The sequence below is a fragment of the Phoca vitulina genome, unplaced genomic scaffold (genome assembly GCF_004348235.1).
Source record: "Phoca vitulina isolate PV1807 unplaced genomic scaffold, GSC_HSeal_1.0 scaffold7, whole genome shotgun sequence".
Lineage (NCBI taxonomy): Eukaryota > Metazoa > Chordata > Mammalia > Carnivora > Phocidae > Phoca > Phoca vitulina.
Genome location: NW_022589710.1, coordinates 14,541,250 through 14,551,872, shown reverse-complemented (window position 1 = coordinate 14,551,872; position 10,623 = coordinate 14,541,250).

Here is a 10,623-nt window from a genome sequence, read left to right as displayed (position 1 = left end):
GGTTCCACAGACCACAGTTTGAGAACCACTACTTCAAGTTATAAAGGAAAAGAAATCTTTAGACATGTAGGATTATTAACTCTATAGCTTTGGTCAATTCACCTAGCCTCCCTGAACCTCAGTTTTTTGTTGTTGTTTTTTTTTAATCTGTAAACTGGGAATAATATCTACTTCATATGGTTGTTGTGAGGATTAAATTAAATGAGCTAATGGATTTAAAGTGCTTAAGAGCATTTTGAATCTCTTTCTTCCAATTGAAATAAACCATTAGGTGTCAGTTTTCAAGCTCTCTCAGCTCCAAACCTCTCATCCTTCTGTACCCTGTTCGGTGGTGCTGAGGCTCACAGTCTGTAAACCACATTTCTGCTTGGTCAGCAGTCTCCATGTCGGGCTCTGCCAACAGGGGGCGCCTGGGAGCCGACACGGTTGGTGGAGGGAGAAGGCACTGGCTTCTTTCTGTGGGGTTCATGCGCACTTCCCAATTTTTTCGGGGTCGCCCTTGCCTCCTTCTACCCTGGCAGGGGCAGTTGAGTCCAATTTGCAGTTTCTCTAACACTGGCAGGATTAGCCTCGTCCTCCTTCTTCAGAGATGCACGCGCCAGCAAGCAGCGCCCCTCCTCAGAGATCTGGGTCCCAGGCACAGCAAAGCCCTTCCAAGCTTCTAAACTGTAATAATCCCAATCCCTTCCCTCTAGGGGCATAGTGGCTTCTTGCCCTTGTTACCTCTGTCATATCTTAGAGTTCTCTCTTTGCCTTTTTAGGTATTCGATATGTAGTTAATAATTATCTATTTGAACTCTCTCTATTAAAAATAAATAGTATGGGATGCCCTGGGTGGCTCAGTTGGTTAAGCGTCTGCCTTCGGCTCAGGTCATGATCCCAGCGTCCTGGGATCGAGTCCCACATCGGGCTCCTTGCTCGGCGGAAGCCTGCTTCTCTCTCTCTCTCTCTCCTTCTGCCTACCACTCCTCCAGCTTGTGCTCTCTCTCTCTCTCTGTCAAATAAATAAAATCTTAAAAAAAAAAAAAGAAAGTATGGTTTCTGTGCCCTAACTGGAGCCTGACAGATACTGATAACTACTCCCCTCTTTGTTCCCTACTGGTATTTGCTTTTGTGTCCCAGGTGCCTGCATAATTAAGTGGTGCCTGAGAGTCCATATGTAGAGTAACTCAACCTGAATATCTCTCTGTTGGTTCCACACTCAATATTTCCTAATCTGGACTCATCATCTTAACTCATTGCAACACCTGCATTTTCTCCTTTCTCTATATTGGTCGGGGGCATCAGTGTGTGCTTTTAAGTGAATTGAATGCACAGTGCTCTAAACTTATCTCTACAGCAATTGAAAATGCTAACACTTTGGAACTTCAGGTTACTGTAGTAGCTGAGCCAAATTTTGGTGTAAGATATAGTAACACGATTCATGTTAGAATCTGAATCTTTACAAGTTAATAATCAGAAGAGATGCGCTTGATTAGGAATTGGGAAACCCGGGTCCTATTTCTTTTATTTCACACTAATTTTTACAGCTCATTAGTCTTTTACTTTCTCCCTCAATAAAATAGGGTTATAATAATTGCCCCTATATATGTCAAAGTGATATCTAATAGGGACACCTGGGTGGCTAAGTCTGTTAAGAGGCTCAGGTCATGATCCCAGGGTCCTGGGATTGAGTCCCACATCGGGCTCCTTGCTCAGCGGAGAGTCTGCTTCTCCCTCTGCCTACCGCTCCTCCTGCTCTTGCTCTCTCTCTCTCTCACTCATGCTCTCTCTTTCTGACAAATAAATAAATAAAATCTTTAAAAAAAACCCAAAGAGATATCTAATATATACATTAGATAATATATTTACAAAGTATTAGAATTAAAAGAAATTTAGAACAAAACATTATGCTAAATTTAACATATTTTAAAGCTCCCGCCCATCTAATTATAACAGATGGGTTCAAAGTACCAACTATAAAAAAAGCTTAAGTGATGTTGAAAATTTTAGACTGTTCCACTTAACATATAACAATCCGTTGTGTTTCACCAAATCAATAATATTGACTAAAAGTTGAGAGAGTTTGAATTATACAGTTATTAAATAATTATTTAACATAATTGTGTTTTTTGAGAAGCTATTCCTGTCTTGCATATAACTACGTTTGAAAAAAGGAGTCTTTGGTTTAAAAAGAATGATGAAGCCACTCAATCTCACTGGCATAGAATTTGGGAGGGCATAAAAAGTTATTTTATTACTAATATTGAATGAGTGAAGGAACAGATAAGGTAATGAATTTTAAATTATTTCAGTTTTCATGCTGGATCAATGTTTGCTACCACTGGAATTTTTCTTGAGTAATTTTGGTTTTGAGAAAATTAGAATTGATTTACTTGTAATGTAGAATTCAGAATGGAAACAACTAGAAGCCATACTGAATAATAAACTAAAATATAGATTTCTTGTTCCAATGTTTAAAAGACCTCACTTTTGAAGAAAAAAAAAGTGAACTGTGGTTAACCCAATTTCTCATCTGGGTGGATATGAATGATATCTATAGTGTGGCAAGAAAAACTTGATACCCATAATGTGCCTGGACAGAATAAAAAAATTCAATAAAATTCCAATGAAATGCCAGATTATTCTACCTTTTAGATATACATAGGAATTGAAATACCATCAAAAGAACTACAGTCTGTATGCAGTGAACCAGTTATTCCTGTTGGAGAAACAAATAAACAACTACATAAATATCTTCTTTGAGCAAATGGACAGATGAATTTTGATGATTTAGGCAGCTTTATCCTCAATTAAAAATGTTATGGAATGAGGTTTTGAGGAAACTCTATAAATATAAATAATAAAAATACATTTGCAGCAGACTCGAGCAGTTACTTTCAGATAATGAGATATTTGATTTTCTTTACTGAGGTTCTTTGGTGTAAAATCCATCTGAATTGTCATACCGTGGCCTCTTGAGATTTTCCAATGTGTAAGGATTTCTAAGAATATGTATTCATCCCCCCATAACATATTTAGCTATTAAGAAATACCAGTCATTTGGGCACCTGGGTGGCTCAGTCGTTAAGCGTCTGCCTTCGGCTCAGGTCAAGATCCCAGGGTCCTGGGATCAAGTCCCACATCCGGCTCCCTGCTCGGCGGGAAGCCTGCTTCTCCCTTTCCCACTCGCCCTGCTTGTGTTCCTGCTCTTGCTGTCTCTCTCTCTGTCAAATAAATAAAAAATCTTTAAAACAAAAACATATTTAGAAATACCAGTCATTTGACAAACATTTATGAGATTTACTGTGTTCTGGAAACTTTTTAGGTCCTGGGATAGGGTTGGGGCTAGAAGATGGGGAGGAGATACAAGGTAATAAAGACACCCTGAGCAGATTGCATTTGCAATGAAGTGTGAGAACACTAGAATTTCATAGCTCACCATGGTTCTTAAGGGAAAAGTGAAAAAGTGGAGATAATTAGAGTAGGAGTTTATTATTTTCCATGTTGGTCACATTCTGACTGTAGTCCTATTGATTTTATATCAGTCCATCAGAATAGGTCCAGAAGCCATAACTTAGAACAGTGTGTATATTATCCATATGTTATAATACATGAGTAGCAAAGAGAAGATTACCAAATCATCTTCCTTTTTGACTAAACCTTATGGAAACAGTTGATACCATTCATGGGAACTGCACAATCTGGTAGGTGCTGGCGGGTCTCATCACCTGAAGTGCACAGTAACCCTAAGGTCACTCCATGATAGCATGGCTAGTTGGGTTAGAAGTGGTTCTATCCTTACAAAAATACTACTCCAAAGGGATACATGCACCTTGATGTTTATAGCAGCATTATCTACAATAGTCAAACTATGGAAGTGGCCCAAGTGTCCATTGACTGATGAATGGATAAGAAGAGGTGGTGTACATATATATACAGTGGAATATTACTCAGCCATAAAAAGAATGAAATCTTGCCATTTGCAATGACATTAATGGAGCTAAAGAGTATTATGCTAAGCAAAATACGTCAGTCAGAGAAAGACAAATACCATATGATTTCACTCATACGTGGAATTTAAGAAACAAAATGAATGAGCAGAGGGAAATAATAAGAGAGAAAGAGAGAAACAAAGCAAGAAACAGACTCTTAATTATAGAGAACAATCTGACAGTTACCAGAGGGGAGGTGGGTGGAGGGATGGGTTAGATAGGTGATGGGGATTAAGGAGTACACTTGTTGGGATAAGCACTGGCTGTTGTATGGAAGTGTTGAATCACTATATTGTACACCTGAGACTAATATCACATTATATGTTAACTAACTGGAAAAAAAAGAAGTGGTTCTCTCCTGCCCATTTCTGCTATAAGGAGTGGGGTTGCTCTTTATTTTATTCATTTTATATACTTATGGTTAAAAATAAAATAAGGAAACCAGAAGCCAGTATTTGACTTTAATATGAATCCCTCATGGAAACTCACTCATTCAGACATTCAACACTAGTCAAGTAGTGAAGCATCTCATTCAGGGGAAGACACACTGGTACCAAATACTGAGGACATAATGATGAAAGGCTTGGTCTCACCCTCTGCGAATGTGGATTCTAGTGAGAGGAACACATTTGCAATGTGGTAAGTGTTTCTTGCAGAATGGCTTCTGGCTAAGTTTTTTCTAAGAGGTTATTTAACTCATTTATGTGTTTTGACCAAACTGAGCACTCCTTCCACCAGGTGCTTGACAGACTTGTAAAACAACTAGTTGACTTGGTGGTATGGAGAGATCCACCTCCTGTTTGCCCCTCCAGATCAGGACCATAAACTTTAAGGGTGAGCCAGTGCATCCTTTTCCCCCAAGATAAAAGTATCTGACAGGAGGCAACTCTGCTGTGTAATCTCTGTCCACCCCAACTACAATTTAGGGGATGTTAGAGAAGGATTAGAAATAATCTGAATGGGAGAGGTTTATGTGATTAGGACTCAGACGTCTTTCTTCATAATGCTCCCCATCTCCTTCCTCCATGCACACACTCATGCTAACTCCTGACTGGTCCTTCTGAGCTCAAATCTATTATCCTCCGCTATGGGGTAGAATGGGGTGGGCTTGTCTCCTATCCATTAATTTCTCTTTAAGACACAAAAGAAGGAGGCTAATTGCTAAGGAGATAGAGATAGGTTAACAAAACCATCCTAATTTATTTTTTGTCAGGTCTTGTTCATCAAGTCAGTGTCTTCTTATCAGATTCATATAATGTCAGTGTCTTTTATTTCTCTTTCAAAACGAGTGATATTGATAGTATATGGTAAGAAAATGTTCAAAACAAACTGACACCTGTTTTCCTTTCCTCACCTCCAAGAGGAGATTGTTATCCAATAGAACTTTTAAGAAATGCCTATACTTTTTTAAAAGAGACTGCAACACACTTGCTATGGTCCAAATGTTTGTCCCCTCCACCTGATTCATATGCTGAAATCCCGACTCCCAAAGGTGATGGTAAGTGGTGCTTTTAGAAAGTGATTTGGTCATGATGATGGAGACCTCATGAATTGGGTCAGTGCGCTTATAAAAGAGACCCAGAGAACTCCCTTGACCCTTCCACCATGTGAGGATACAGTTAGAAATCTGCAACTTAGAAGGGGTCCCTTATTCAACCATGCTGGCTCCTTGATCTCAGACTTCCAGTCTCCAGAACTATGATAAATAAATTTCTGTTGTTTATAAGCTACCCAGTTTGTGGTATTTTGTTACAGTAGCCCCAACAGATTAAGACAACATCTCTATTATAACAGTAATTATAAACAATCTTGGAATGTATACCTTTATTAAAGTCCTTATCTCTCAGTGTTACAGAATGTGTCAACTTTTTTGTTTGTAGACTCTATGAAGCCCTGCTTCATGAGGGCAGAGACTATGTCCTATTTATCTACACAGTTCCAGTGCTTGGCACAGTGTCTAGCCCATGGCATGTTTCAATAAATACTTAGTGAGCCAATATTTGTAGAATGAAGGAGTGGATATTAAAAATTTTTTCTAGTTATAATGGAATTCCTCTGTATGATTTTTGTTTGATGTCCAATTTCAAACAAGTTGTGTCTCTTGTCTGAATGATCTGATAATGTCATTTTTATAATCTTTTGATTAAATCAAATGTACAGTGTTTCCTTTCAAATATGTCAGCTTATTATTCTGTAGTTCAGTCATCTCTCGCTGGGTAATGAGGAGCTCTGAACTCTAAGGGACAAGAGCTCTACATAATGCAAATGTATTATACTTGAAGCAAAGTTTCTTTTCAGGTTAAAAATTATATTGGATTTTTTTTTAATCAAGTGAAAGTTAACACATTCACAGGAGAGTTTTTGTTCCCATTACAAGTCTTTGACTTTCATTTATTTGTGGCCTATTTTTTTTTCATAACATTAAGTAGATGATGCCCCCATTCAATGAGTAACTGGGGAAAAAGAAGTAATGAGGCATACATGAAATGAGTTAATACAGATGGAGGAAGTGATATACTTATGACATTGATATTATCACCATGATCCCTCTAAACATAATGATTTGAGGTGATTTATTGGTATTGATGGCATTTACTCACCTCCAGCCTGCTAATAAATATAAAGTAGTGAGTCATCACTGCTAGTGTGTAAGCTTCCTTAGGGAATTTTATTTAAATGGCCAGTTACATTTACTATATATTGAGATGGTTGCTCATAAGATTTGGAAGAATTTTTTCACTGTAAAATGAAAAAGAATAAACTTTTTCAGATGATTGCAATTGGGCAAATCAAGTTAATTGAGTTATATTCTTGGTATTTAATGTCATAATTTTAATGTAAACAATTATTAGATTTAAAAGTTACTCCCCAGTTACAAAATGATACGCATTTGAGAAATTTTCCTTGATTTACAAGTATACTTTTCAGATCAGGTAATCAAAGGGTGTATTTCATAAACATCAATATTTTCCCAAAGCAATTGGCCATTTTTTCCCTCAAACTTCAGTAGAAAAGTAGGAAATTCATTAACTCATCCAGTGACTAAGGATGAAAACTGCCATCCTTTTAAGATTTATCCTTTTGCTGTTATGTCTGTATATCTAGTCAAATGCTAGACATTCCAGAAATGAGTTGCCTCTACTCTGGCTTGGAGAATTATTTTTGGGTGGAGAAAGAGAAGGGAGGGAATCCTGGGGTCTGTAAGTATTGAGCTAACCGGTAAAGTCTTGCTTTCTATCTCTTTTTCAGAGCATGAGAGATACTACTGGGATAAAAATAATTCCCTTGGAAAGTAAGCATTTTAATAAAAATGTAAATTATTTTAGCATTAGTACTAAACTTCAGATTAGTAAGTATGGCAGTGAATGATGAAAATGTCGAGTACTGGCAAAAGTGTTAGTCATGGAAAATTTTTTTCCAACCTGTCTGCGAGACAGCAATGCATTATTACCTAAAAATCATTTCATTAAAGGTAAACGTTTATTTTACTCTCAAGATTCATACTTCTTGTAAAGTCAAAGTTGAAAATATGGTAATTCGTCTCAGTGGAATTGGTGTCTCTGCTCTCATAAAGGTCGTCTAAATTTTCCCAGATGTTATGATTAGTTTTCATTATTGCTTTTAGCTTATCTTTCTTTCGAAGTCCTCATTTTCTTTTTTTTTTCTTATCTTTCCCTGTTTTAGCAGAATGAATTCCATTTCTCATGTAAGGACCAAGGAAAGATTAGAATTACTTATCATTGAAAAGCTTGATTTGAACTTATTCTTTCTCTTTTTGGCTGTGTACCTCCATCTTCTTGCTTGTTCAAAGCTGGGCTCAGGTTACTTTTACTATTTTCTTTTACACTGAGCTGTTTGGAAAAATGAAATCTCAGCCCTGAGTCTTTCAAACATTATTTGTGTGGCCCTCAAACTTTCTGAACGTTAGTCTTTGATTCCCTCACTTTGAGCTTAATTTGTAGCTGCTTTCCTCTTGTACTTCAGTATGGATGTTAATGGCGTTTTTGAAGTGATTTCACGTAAAATTAGGATTATGAATAGAATGTTGGAAGTTTAGAGTACCCTGATCTTCCTGACTTATGAGACTATTTAAAGTGATTTTTGTAAAGCACATGCTTCACAAAACTGGTTTATTACAAGATGAAGAGGCTAGCAGAGTATACTAAGCAGCAAACCATTAGCCTTCCATATGGTTAATCCTGTGTTCTAATAGTGGAGCAAAGGAATTTTGTGGGAGGGCAAATTAATGTCATTCCAAAAGAGTAGAGAATATATCCAAGATATTGGGAGATTTCAGAAATGAAAACTGATTAATCATAATGATTTATACAAACCCTTCTTGAATTAATTTATATTTTTAGGCAATGCCATTCTTAGACTATGATATTCAAGAAGGCTACTTCATGTTATTTGTTAATTTTTCCTTTTATTTATCTCCAAATCCATTATTGTGTTATTAAGTAAGGTTTTGTAGACAAGTTTTGTTAAACAAGTACATGTTTATTTTACTTACATCTTATGATCAAGATCATATTCCAGCCCAGCCTTTATATTTATAACATATTTAAAAATATTTTCAGTAAGAAATATTTTCGACTTACAAAACAATTTTAAGTACAAGTCAGGGTCCTATAAAAATGAGATAATTTGAGGAGAGCTTAATGAGGGACTGTTTACCAGGATTTAGGGAAACCTGGATGATTGTTTCAATAACTGAGGGCTAGTAACAGCTGGGTATTTCCTTAGGCTTGTAGGAGTGTGGTATGGAGTCTCTAAGGTGGCCCCTACTGATGCCTGCCTCCCATTAAGTGTGATGTTGATGCCCTTGTGTATTCCCTTCTTCTTTAGTGTGGGCTGAACTTAGTCACCTGCTTTTGGTATGTTCCACCCAAGAACATACTGAAAGTAATGAAATGTCACTTCTTTTTTTTTTTTTTTTTAAAGATTTATTTATTTGACAGAGAGAGACACAGAGAGAGGGGGATCACAAGCAGGGGGAGTGGGAGAGGGAGAAGCAGGCTTCCCGCAGAGCAGGGAGCCCGATGTGGGGCTCGATCCCAGGACCCTGGGATCATGACCTGAGCCGAAGGCAGACGCTTAACCGACTGAGCCACCCAGGCGCCCTGGAATGTCACTTCTGAGATTAAGGTACAAAAAGACTATGACTTCTGTCTTGCTTGGTGTCTCACTCACTTGCTCTGAGGGAAGCCAGCTGCCATGGTTTGAACTTTCTATGGAGAGACCCTCATGATAAGAAACTCAGAGATGCCTCAGTCCAACGACCTGTGACACCATATGAGTGAGGGGGAAATGGATTCTGCCTTACCTGAGCCTCCTGATGAAACCACAGCTTCAGTTGGCACCTTGATTAGAGTCTTATGAGAGACCTTGAGGCAGAAGTTCTCAGAATCTGTGAGATAATAAGTGTTTGCTGTTTTAAGCTGCTGAGTTTTGGGGCCACTTGTTATGTAGCAATAGATAGCTAGTTCAAGGGGTTAGGGGACAGAACAGTTACTCAAAATGGAGAGGGTTGTGTGGAGATCTCCATGGCTTTCAATCAAGGGTTGTAATCAGTTTTCAGGAAGCTGGGAGAATAAATACCCTGACTCCACTTGTCTCTGGAGCTCCTTATTTGCCAGACCCAGTCAGAATGTGGGAGGCAAAGGAGCCCTTTAATGCAGTCTACATAGGTTAGCCTCTCATGGCTGGGAGAAGCAGGGAGGAAGGGAAGGGTGGATCTGGAAGATACGTAGCACATTCAAAGAAATGAACCCCTTTGTATTTACCATTCTACCAAAGAAACCATTATTATAAATGCAGTTGAAATCCTCTCTGCCCCGCCCTGAGCACATTCTTTTCCCTTCACCCAGAGAGAGTCATAATCCTAATTTTGGGGCTTCTCGTTCCCATGCAAGTTTTCATGATGTCTTTTGGTCTGTTGGTTTCATGATCAGAGTGTCCCAGGCATCTGATAGAATAGTGTTTTATCTTTTGATTCTTGAATGGTGGTGTTTTTGGCAGACAGGATTGCTGATCTTTGTGCACAAAGGGGGTCCTTCTCAAACTATGCTGGCTCAGCTGAAGAATAGCACTGGTCTGTTTTTTTCATCTATGGTGGGAGTCAACAAACTTTTACTGTAAAGACCCATAAGGTAAGTATTTTAGTTTTTGTGGGCTGCAAGCTCTCTGTGTGTCAAACTATTCAATTCTGGCATTGTAGTGTGAAAAGCAACTATAGACAACATGAAAGTGAACTGGTGTGACTGTATTTCAATAAAACTGTGGTAGGCTGCGTTTGGCCCATGGGAAGTATCCTTGGTCCACAGTATCCCTGAAGAGGTGACATTGGGATTAGTCATCATGGTGGCACATGTGCACTCCGGAGGGAATGGTTTGAGCATGAAATCAGAAAAGGGTCATAGTTGCATGAGGAAAGCAGCTCTGCTTAGGCACTACTCTAAAAGGGCGCCAGAGTTTAGGAGAAGTTGAGCACTGGGAAGGAGCAGGGGATGCACAGAACAGAAGATGTGCTGGCTCATGTTGAGTCAGTCAGAGTGGGCAGTCTGAGAGGTGCCACGCCAGTGAGCTGGAGAGGGGTGATTGTGTGGGTCATGGTTTGAGTGAGACATCAGCAATGTGTTCCAGAGTG